Source organism: Daucus carota, chromosome 7 (genome assembly GCF_001625215.2).
Source record: "Daucus carota subsp. sativus chromosome 7, DH1 v3.0, whole genome shotgun sequence".
NCBI classification, from domain to species: Eukaryota; Viridiplantae; Streptophyta; class Magnoliopsida; order Apiales; family Apiaceae; genus Daucus; species Daucus carota.
Genome location: NC_030387.2, coordinates 40,697,327 through 40,709,543, shown reverse-complemented (window position 1 = coordinate 40,709,543; position 12,217 = coordinate 40,697,327). Strand labels below are relative to the sequence as shown.

Below are 12,217 nucleotides of genomic sequence, written 5' to 3'. Positions count from 1 at the left end.
TGATACATAATGAACAATTGGCATTACCATGAACAGAGTACAATCGCAAACATAAACCACATTTTTTTTCTTTCTAAAAAAGCTATAACCAATTAGCCATGAACTCAGAAGGATTTATAGACAATCGTTGATTCATCATTTGGAACAATTTTGGGAAGATGCAAATCACCTTATCTAGCGCTTTTATACTAACAGTTTCATTCCTTAATATGCCACTACTTACACTTCCACTTCCAACATTCGCCTGAGAAATGTTATTTTGCTTTAGTTTCTGCTCAGGGGTAAGAAAAACAGAAGGAGTGGTTGCCTGCATAGTATCTGCAGCAATTGCTTCTGTATTCTTGAGGGTATCCGTAGAAACCTGAGTTGCATCTCCAGCCCTGAAAGATTAATATTATTGATATAAGCATTCCTTTTCGAAGGGCTTAAATAGTCAGAGGTAATCATGTCAACAATGATACACAGATAGTCCACTGTGCTTCAACTCAAACTGTAATATTATATTCCCAACCTCATATGCAAGTTGAAGCATGGTTTCTGTGCATATAATGACATGCCTCAATTTCGAAAGAGTACCGCTACTTGATGATGACATTTTTGCTGGTTCTTGATCAACTGAACTCGGAACATGTGCTTTTTCTTTGAGTGATTTATATAACCTGGTGAATACAAAAGATTAAACTTCTTACTGAAACCAACAGTTGAACTTGATTGTTAAAACTATTTACCATTTTAGATACAGTAACTGAACTGTCGGAATATTTGTAATTCTATATAAATATATCATAAATGCATATAATGAAATTAAGTTACTCATTCAAAAATAAAAATTGGCTTGAGCCTCAGTTTCTCGTTATCTTTAGAAACACGCTGAACATAAATATTAGAGCATAGCTCATATCAAACAAACAACAGTAATATATATGTGCAGGAAAGAACCTTGAAAAGAAGCCGAAGACTTGGAAATCCATAAGGAATCAAGAAACTGAGAAGCAGAAAGGTGGTAGACTTTCAATTGGAAGCAAGATAGCATCATCACCATCATAAAATTTATCAATCTCCAGGGCTTCAGAAATATCACAAAGTTAAAGAAACTTTTTAAATTTATATTCGAAAAGAAATGTTCTATCTAACTCTGTCTCAAATTAACAGCTTCAAAAAGAGGTTTAATCTACCAAATCAGATTAAGATTTCAAGGTGAGTCTAAACTATACAATTTAATCTACCAAATCAGATTAAAATTGAAGTTATACAATTTATATGGCTATTAGAAGGACATCCAACTATAAGAGCAACACAAAGACTAATTTTAATTCAATAAATCTACAAAAGAAATAAAAATATGCAAATATCAACTTAGAGGACGGATGCCAGGTTTGAGAATGTATACCTGCAAGTATTCATATAATCAATTCTACAAAATTATTCCCGGTGATACGATCAATACATTCCATCTCCATATCCTTCAATATTCTCCATGATTTAGATATGTCAGAAATCTACACTCATAAAGAGCATCAATAGAAAATCTGAAAAATAAAAATAAAATAAAATATCACATTAAGCAAGTCATTTTCTTAAATTAATTTGAGCAAACCAAAACCTGCATTAGAAAAGCACATTATATAGTACTCACCAGAAACAATACAAAGTCTAAATAAGTATGATATTTTTGACTATAATAGATAAATCAATATACACATAAACACCCAAAATGATAAAGAATATCACTAAAATAGAAGTTGTTATAAAAAAAACACTATAGATTATCACATATTTCTTGTTATAAAATACAATGATATTGACTAATCAAAAAATTAAAAATACCAAATTCATTGATGCATAATATCGAACAGCTGGTGGCTTACCTATAATATAAAGAAACAAAGACCATAAAGAGAAAGATCAATAAATCAAGAACTAACAGAGTAATTTAGAGAGATCTGGGGAAACATGAAACACAACTTTGAACAGATACAATAAGGTGTTATATCAGTGCATAAAATGAAGTGCAACATTATTTACAAAGATTCTGGACATTTTATAACTAACAAACAAAAAGGAGCAAAGGTCATTCTTACATGTTTATTCGCCGGACTACAATGGTTCTTACTACTTGATTATTGTGATCGTCAATAACCAAATTGAGAGACAGCTCTTCCATCTTTAGTTACTGAAACAAAAACAATAAATGATGAATACAACGACAAATAGTTCAAGCAACAATCATAGAGAGTTAAAAACAAAATAAAAGCATTTAAATCATACAAAATAGTAAACGCGATAAACACAAATGCTGTAAAAGTAAATGGAAGCGGAAGAAGGAGAAGAGGTATTAAAGTGTTTTCTTGCTCAGAAAATACCCTAAAGAAATTAAGGGTTTCAAATCCTTAACAAATTAAAACCATTCAAACAAAGATGAAAGTACAGGAGTTTGAAATTTGAAATTAATGGTTTAAACAGTGGACACGTGAGTTTGGAAACCGGGGCAACAGGTTTGATAGTTGTAAAGCTATCACAGTACATAGCTTTTACATACACGTGTGTGTATGCTGTATAAATTGATCTGAGAGTATTAAGAATCGTATAAGTCAACGTGGTCAAGAGATATATTGTTGTAAATACGGCTGAAAGTTGGAGGACATAACGGTAAAATACAGCATGAATAGGCTTCGGGCAATATCAATTAAAGAGAAGCCTGTTGTTTTTTTAGGCTCCAAATGACCATTTGACCCATATGTATTCACTGTATTTTCAAAAGCAGCTCTGTACAATACCCGTATATATACGTACGTGCAATCTAAACCATTCTTTCTCTTACCAAACTTCCACGCGTCGCTCATCCCTCCCAGATTCTCTTACCCCAAATCATCTTCCTACATTCAAATTTTTCAAAATTAATACGACTGTTGCAGGTAAAACTTCTTCCCCCGTTTTCTTTTTTGTTACTTTTCATTCTATTCTCAAATATATCCATTGATTGTATCACTTCTTCATTTTTCAAGTTTTTCAGATGTATTTGCTTCAGCTGTAATAGATGGATTCTCTTGAAAAGGCTCCTCTCAAGTCACCGGCACCGAAATTGGGTAATTTTCTGTGACCCATCTCTGCCAATTATAAATTTGTATAAGTATATTGATTTATATAAGTATATTGATTTATATAAGTATATTGATTTTTCATCCGAAAATTCCAGAAAATTAGAAAAATAGAATGGAGCGATGTGAGAGGCGTCACCTACACGCCCCTCGCTTCTCCTTTATATAAGTATATTGATGATTTATATAAGTATATTGATTTTTCATCCGAAAATTCCAGAAAATTAGAAAAATAGAATGGAGCGATGTGAGAGGCGCCACCTACATGCCCCTCGCTTCTCAAAAACAGAATTATGCCTTTCATATTGTTCTTTATAAATTTAGATGCGCTTCAGATGATTGTCGATGTTAATTTTAATGTTCTTCCTATTATCTTACTTTCATGAGGCATAATAAGCAATTCAAACACACCCAAGGCGGAAAGTTTTCTAGAGTTCACGAGGATTTTCAGTTAAAAATCTCACAAAATGATATTTTGTGGAATATTAAATCTCCTTTATATAAGTATATTGATATTGATTTTTCATCCGAAAATTCCAGAAAATTAGAAAAATAGAATGGAGCGATGTGAGAGGCGCCACCTACACGCCCCTCACTTCTCCTTTATATAAGTATATTGATTTCAAATTTATTAACTTAAATGAAAATCAACCGTGTAGATTTAGGTCTCTAAGTTTTATATCTAAAAGCAAAGTCAATGGTGTACCTAATACAAGTATCAATCTTTCTTTCAAAAAACTATTGATATAATTTAGTCTCAAAAAAGTACATTTTGGTAGGGATGGCAACCGGTCGGGTTTCTTGAGATCCAGACCCGATCAATTATATTTTGGGTCGGTTCGGGTTTGGATCCGGATCTGAAAAATAAAGATCCAGATCCTATCCGTCGGGTTTTTTCGGGTTTCGGTTCGGGTCCGGGTCTATTTCGGATAGTTAAAAATAAATTAAGAATTATATATATATAGGACTCTGTATATATATAGAGTCCTACTCCAATAGAAACCAAATTAGCCTAAAAACTAAAAACCAGTTTCTGGACAGTTTTTTATCACTATTTTTAACTACAGAAATCACTAATTTGTACATAACATATCACTAATTTATATATAGCATATCTCGCGGATATAAATATATATATACACATATATGTAACGTATATGACCATCATCTTCCCCCAAATCGTAATAATGGACCTCTTACCACCATTACCAGACGTTTCCATGACTTGCCACCATTGTCTATCATCACCAATAGTCACATACACTTTCCATCATAACTTACAAAACTAACGACTACTTACCATCATCATACAACTTCTCTTGCGGCTTCCTACCGTCAAGAACCTTCCTACGGACGAAATTGATCATCTATAATCGATTATCAATAGTTTAGATAAGTAGATTTTCTCAATTTTGATAATAAAAATCGTTGTTTACATACTGTATAAAAACAGTGATTAGTGCAGTATAAATTAGCTAGTGATACTCGTAGTTATATATAGTGGTAGGGAAACTGGTTTCTAGTTTTTATTTTAAGAGTGGTTTCTATTTAATCATGAGCCTATATATATATATATATATATATATATATATATAATTGTGGTGATTGATTTTTTTTAATTTAGACATATAAAAAAGGGCTTTACAAGTTTCGTTTAGTATAAAAAACACGTGAAACATGTAACTTTGTTTTTTGTCATACGTGAAACATGTAACTTAATTGTATACAATCATTCAGCTTATCATTTATATTTTATATTTTTATTATATTTAGATTTTTTTTATTTTTTTTGCCAGAAAAAGTCGAAGTTTTATTGTTCACTCAAATTGTTCGACAATACATAATTAAAATTCGAGTGGACATCTCCCACTCTCCAAAATGCACAATAATTGAGAAAAAATATTGATGAAATGAATATAAATTCTATATTGGGCATATAAAATTAAATAAAATATTAATATTCATATATACCTAATAATTCATAGTTATTCAATATATATACTTTACATTAAACATATAATAATTATATATCATATATATACATATAATATTTTATATCGGGTTTTTATCCGGTTTCGGGTTGGGATCGGGTTTAAAGCGGGTTTCGGGTCAGGTCTCGGTTCGGAATACCTGAGATCCAGATCCAGATCCAAACTCTTTCAGGTCTAAAAATAAGACCCAGATCTGGATCTGGATCCAAAAAAATTAGGTTCGGGTAGACCAAATCGAGTCGGAACGGATCGAGTATCTATCGGGTCGGGTAAAACTGCCATCCCTACATTTTGGTGCTAAAATATCACCATGTCCCCAATGCATTGTTCCAAATCATGATTCATATTCAGCTAACGTCAACTAATTCAAACGTTTGGACATAAAATTAACTAACTTTTATAAACCCCCACACTTTCAAGCACCTAATTTATTTATTTATCTCCACATTTTCATTTTTTTGATAAGGTGGAAAATATAGCGTATGCTATATTTTGTACTATATATAGCACAAATTATAGTATTGTGCTATTTGAGCACGATATTTAACCCGATATTGAATTGATCATTTTGATTTTTAGTACTATGATATAGATATAGCACCAAGTTTAGCACATCGTTAGACACGTTCTAACACCCCATACCAGTACTTTATACACACGCCCCCACCCCCCACCTCAAACACCCTCCCCCCCCCCCCCAAAATCACACACATATAGTTAACTTCTATGGAGTTTCCTATATTTTGTGGAGTCCTAGAATCCTTATACCTTCTGTAATTAAAATAATATTGTAAAATATATTATTTTCCAAATCATTAACTACTATTTTAATTAAAGTCTTGCAAATCTCGTACATTTTACAAGTAAAACACTGCAAAATATATAATTAGACAAAACATGTTTAGTTTGTAGAATATACATGTTCACATTGCACATGTTTCGAGAAATAATACGTTTTGTAAAATTTAATTGCAAGGACAAGACTCCACAAAAAACAAGGGACTCCATAGAACTTATATATATCCCAGGCATCCAAGAGGATAGGTCGTCGCCCTCTACCTTACTTGGGTAAGAACTAACAACCTCTGGGACAGTAGGGAATTCATCTACTTAAATCCCAGGCATCCAAGAGGGTAGGTCGTCGTCATCTACCTTACTTGGGTAAGAACTAACAACCTCTGGGACAGTAGGGAATTCATCTACTTAAATCCCAGGCATCCAAGAGGGTAGGTCGTCGCCCTCTACCTTACTTGGGTAAGAACTAACAACCTCTGGGACAGTAGGGAATTCATCTACTTAAATCCCAGGCATCCAAGAAGGTAGGTCGTCGCCCTCTACCTTACTTGGGTAAGACAGAAGTGAAAAATAAAAAACAATTTCAAATAAAACTCCAACCCCGGAGGGTTCTCCAAAGTTGCACCCCTGGGGGTCTTCCTGATGGTTTACTGAAAGTACGGGCCATCAGGGCATAGGAATTCCTTCGAACCGTCTCGTGGAGACGGTTCTCCGTGCATCCCGAGGGTGTCATACATATGTCTTGATTACACATGCAGACGGGTTCCTAAGCAGCAGGGAGATCGTCCCTGGTCTTCATGTTCCAAGCAATACAAAGATACACAAATATGAAAAAGTTCAAAATTTATTGATAGTAGTACGCTTACATGACGCTTTTGCCGAAGGGCACGTACAACCCCTACCCCCCGAGGCTTGGGAGTAATTTTATTGGTTCCAAGGCTCATGCTTGAATACTCTAAACAGGAAACAAAAAAAAGGAAACATAAACAGCTACCTCCCCTCTTGCGTGTCGATCTTTCACCATGCCTCGTTAAAACCTTCCTAGGTAAAACCCGGTGGGAAAAACCCTAGTAAGGAAAAAGAGTACATGAGTCGGATGACGAGGGGTCTTCTGGTCTACTGGTAATACTTCTTGAGGTGCTCGGCATTCCATGCTCGGGGGATATCTCTCCCTTTTAGGTCTGCCAAGTAATATGTTCTAGAAAACAGCACCACTCTCACCTTGTACGGTACTTCCCAATTAGCTCCGAAGACTCCATGGCTTGCTACCTTGGTGTTTGGCATGACTCTTTGTAGAACTAGATCGCCTACCTGGAATGGCCTAGCCTTAACTTTGGTGTTATAATGCCTCGCCACTCTTTGCTGGTATGATGCAATCCTTAGCTGAGCTCCTGATCTGGTTTCTTCGAGCATATCCAGATGTAGACGATGGTTGACCTCGTTCACTTCTGGGTTGAAATATTCTCTTCTGAATGATCCGGCTCCTAGCTCTACAGGTATCATAGCTTCACATCCATAGGTAAGGTTGAAAGGTGATTCCTCGGTTGTTGTTCCAGGAGTCGTGTTGTAGGACCAAAGCACATTGGGTATTTCTTCAGGCCAATTGCCTTTCTTGTCTTCAAGCTTCGCCTTCAGAGTATGCTTTATGATCTTGTTAACTGCTTCCGTCTGGCCATTCGACTGTGGGTGGCTGATAGCCGAGAAACCTTTCTTGATTCCTAGGTTGTCACATAACTCCCTCATCTCTTTGCAGTCGAACTGTTTTCCATTGTCGGAGATCAATTTATACGGAATGCCGAAGCGGCACACTATAGCCCTATACACAAATTCGACCAACTTCTTTGCCGTGATAGTTGCTAATGGCTCTGCTTCTGTCCACTTTGTGAAATCATCAACCGCTACGACTGCATACTTGACACCTCTTTTGCCTTTTGGTTGCTCGCCAATCAGGTCTATTCCCCACATAGCAAAGGGCCATGGGCTCGTCAACGATATGAGCGGATCCGCAGGGCTGTTGACGTAGTTGGTGAACCTCTGACACTTATCGCAGGCCTTAGAAAATTTCAGTGCGTCCTCCTTTAGCGTAGGCCAGTAGTACCCTTGCCGAAGTATCTTTTGGGCCAACAAGCTACCCCCCGAGTGGTTACCGCATATTCCCTCATGTACTTCTCTCAGGATGTAGTTACATTCATCGCCTCCGATGCACTTCAGCAGAGGCTGGTTGAAGCCTCGCTTGTAGAGCGACCCCTCATAATCAACATACCTGGCCGCCTTATAGCGTAGCTTTCTTGCCTCTGTCTTGTCTTCTGGAAGAGTTCCATTCTTAATATAAGACCAGATTAGGGTCATCCATGTGTCAACAGTCTCCTCGGCTTCGATCTGATGTACCTCAGTCTCGGGCACGCTAGGGTGATCAAGCAACTCAAGAGTGTTAGGTCCAATCAGACGTAGAAGGGGGGGTTGAATACGTCGTACCAATTTCTTCGATTTAATTTAATTGCGGATAATTCTGTTTCAGTCCATGTTAAATCAATCGTAAATAAATAACTCCAGCAAGTCGGGGAATATTCTTGTATTAGAAATAATCCTCGGGTGCTACAAATTCCAACACAAGTGTCGGCTGCAGAGACTACAATCACTCTATTACAAACTCTCGATAAAAACGATATTCTAATTTAACTCTCGAGAATGTGTATAGTGTGTGCACTTACAAAGTGTGTAGTTGTTTTCAAATGAAAACATTAACCTCTATTTATAGGCTTTTCAACAACTAACCATGGTTAACGAGTTCGTCCTGGACGACTTGAGTTCGTTCTGGACGGATTCGATTTATAACAAATAAATCTAACTCCCAGAAATCAAAGTTGCGCCTGTGAATTGTGTAGTCAAAGTTGGCGCCTCCTTTTAGTCAATACTTGCGCCATATAGGAGAAACACTCTCCACTGTGATGCCTTAGACACAATTCTGAGTGAATTAGTTCAGTCAAACCTTGCGCTTGACTTTGAAGATGCGCCACCAGTGTATCAGTGAAAATACACTTAGATAAATTCTAAGTAGAGGACACTGTTGGAGGCGCAAACTTTGACTTGGTCAAAGTTTGCGCTCCAACAGGAGTAGCACAGTGTAGTATATGTACTTAGGATGTGAGATGAGTGTTGTTAGAACTTGGAGTCGCAAACTTTGACTTAGTCAAAGTTTGCGCCCCAAGTAGTGGCACACAGTGTACTGTGGTGTACTTAGAAACTTTCTAAGTAGAAACTTCCTTGACTGTGGTCAATACTTGCGCTGAGAGCAAGTCAAACCATGCGCCAAGGTTGGTCAAACCTTGCGCTCCTCAGTGTAGTATAGTTCCCTTGTACTTAGACAAAATTCCATATTTGCACTAAGACTTATATATATATACATATATATAATTAATTGTGTTTAATTGATTACTTGAATTATTAAAGTTCAAGTAATTCACAATTAATATATATATATATATATATATATATATACATATTAATTAAATCCTTTGGCAATATATTCTGGAACAGCTCGATTGACTTGATCAATTAATTCGTTGATCGAATCCACTGAATTCTTTCGTACGTCCTGACGTCCTATGCACTGGTCTGGTTCACGAACGACTCGAACTGAAATAATTCCTTGAATCCTTTGCTTGATAATATACTTGATCAGTCATTCCGGGTTAGATGTTGCTTCGATAAATTTGATTATGAATAATCAAACTAAATATACTGGAATCTTCTGGTCTTTGATACTTGATCTTCAGGCAATCCTGATAGCAGAAACACATTGAACTTTATTCTTCACTGAGGCTTGAACATGTTAATGAACTTCTTCCAGTGGACGGATGCTTGTCTCAGATATCTTGATTGTCTTTGTCTGTTCGTATCGAATCTCCAACCTGTAGATTCCTGTATTATACTTACGTATTGTTTCCTGTCTTTCGTGTGTTGAGTTATCGTAATTACATTTACGTTACATTATGCTTTACAAAGAGGGATCATTCCTAAAACTCCAAGATCTTTCTGAGATGCGGCCTTGGCCAGGGAGTCAGCTTCGGCGTTACTTTCTCTTGGGATTTGTTCGAGCCTAACCGTCTTGAAATTTTCGATCAGCCTTCGGACTAGGTTCATGTAAAGCTCTGTTCTTTACCTGGTACCCCCCATTGACCTGGTAGACTACCAACATCGAGTCACTGTGGATTGCGATTCTTTGCACGCTGAGCTCTTTTGCTAATCTCAATCCAGCAATCAAGGCTTCATATTCAGCATCGTTATTGGTGGCAGTGAAGCCAAGATGCATGGCGTTTTTAAACTTCCTTCCTTCGGGGCTGGTAAGTAAGATGCCTGCACCTGCACCATCCTGATTAACTGCCCCATCAACATTCATCACCCACCATGGGTAGGAGGCCTCCTCCTCTTCTCCGGTCTTAACTTCTACCTCGCTACTTGGTATTTCATCCACCAGCACGGGATCGTTCAGAAACTCTAATATGAAGTCGGCCAATGCCTGGCCTTTGATGGAACTTCTAGGCTTATACTCGATATCGAATTGTCCCAACTCAACTGCCTACTTCAACATCCTTCCTGAAGCCTCAAGTTTGTACAGAACTTGGCGTAACGGGTAGTAGGTTCGTACCTCGATTTTATGAGCCTGGAAGTATGGTCTAAGTTTCCTTGCTGCCAGGAGTAAAGCGAACACCAGCCTTTCCATATTCGTGTATCTAGTCTCAGCATCGAGCAACCTTTTGCTCACATAATACACAGGCAGTTGCAAGTTCCTCTCTTCACTAACAAGAACAGCACTAATAGCATAATCAGAAGCAGCCAAGTAAAGGATAAGTGTCTCGCCTTCGAGGGGTTTGGCGAGCATGGGAGGTGTGGCAAGATGGTTCTTCAAACTCTGGAAAGCTGCCTCGCATTCGGTCGTCCACCTGAAATCTTTCCCAACTCTCTTGATGACTTTGAAGAATTCTTGGCATCTATCTGTTGACTTAGAGACGAACCTGTTGAGTGCGGCTATCCTTCCTGTAAGACTTTGGACCTCCTTCACAGTGCTGGGCGATCTCATGTCGAGCAAGGCTTGTATCTTTGCTGGATTAGCCTCTATACCTCTGTGATTCACCATTAATCCCAAAAACTTTCCCGACTCCACGCCAAAGACACACTTCTGTGGGTTGAGTTTCATGTTAAACTTCCTGAGTATCGAAAACATCTCGGAAAGGTGTTTGATGTGGTCTGGGGCTTTTTTAGACTTCACAAGCATATCATCAACGTAGACCTCCATCGTCTTTCCTATCAAGTCTTTAAACATCATATTCACCAGTCTTTGATAAGTAGCACCAGCGTTCAGAAGTCCGAAAGGCATTCCGACGTAGCAGTAGAGACCACGGTCCGTGATAAAAGAGGTGTGTTCCTGGTCTGGCTCATACATTGGGATCTGATTGTAGCCGGAGTAGGCATCCATGAAGCTTAATAGGGCGTGGCCAGCAGTAGCGTCAACTAGTTGATCAATCCTAGGAAGAGGAAAGCTGTCTTTTGGACATGCCTTATTCAAATCTGTGAAATCGATACATACTCTCCATTTTCCATTGGCCTTCTTCACCAGCACCGGGTTCGCCAGCCATTCCGGATAATAAGCTTCTTTAACCAAACCAACCTTCTGAAGTCTATCGACCTCCGCTTTTAGTGCTTCTGCTCGTTCACCGCTAATGGGTCTGCGCTTTTGTCTGATACCTTTCTTCCTCGGATCAATGTTCAAGCGGTGACACATAATGTTCGGATCAATTCCTGTCATATCAGCATGGCTCCAGGCGAATACATCAAGATTGCTTTTCAAAAAGTCTACCATCTTCCTTCTCATCACATTGTCAAGACGGATACCAATGAATAAGACTTTCGTAGCATCATTCTCATCAACCAGGATCCCAACTGTGTCCTCGGCCGGTCCTACCTTCTGCAGTGTTTCCGGTAGTCTGGGGTCAAGATCGACATCTCTTAGATCGTCATCATCAACCTTCGGATGAGCTGTGCCATCAGACTTCGAACTTTCACCTTCAAACGGGGGAAGCCTTGGGTAATCTGATGGGTGTAATGCTGGATCATCAATAACCATCTTTCCCTTTCTCGCCCGCATCAGCTTCTGCTCTTCTGTTTCATCTTCGCTGGTTTCTTCGACTATTCCTTCGATGAATGTGCTAAATGGCACAGGCGGAGGTCCTTCGATCTGCAATATAGTCTGGTTGGGGAGTGTGGTTTCCGCTCCCTTCCATTCTAACCTCTTCTGCTTTTCTTCTTCCCATCCAATTTGTTGTGGGTTCTCTT

The 12,217-nt window shown here is 38.0% G+C and overlaps 1 long non-coding RNA gene across 5 annotated transcripts; it reads right to left on the bottom strand.

The window, feature by feature from the left end:
- On the bottom strand, positions 1-2,562 carry LOC108193938 (uncharacterized). Of its 5 annotated transcripts, none has more exons than XR_010285389.1 (7): positions 2,364-2,562; positions 2,082-2,173; positions 1,828-1,868; positions 1,391-1,529; positions 940-1,066; positions 512-659; positions 1-380 (listed from the first exon to the last, which is right to left on the bottom strand). It is a non-coding gene; the product is annotated as an uncharacterized LOC108193938 (long non-coding RNA). The 5 variants fall into 5 exon arrangements; XR_010285387.1 differs by having other exon boundaries at positions 2,269-2,552; XR_001801329.2 differs by lacking the exon at positions 1,828-1,868 and having other exon boundaries at positions 577-659; positions 2,269-2,532.
- Between the last annotated feature and the right edge of the window lie 9,655 nt (positions 2,563-12,217).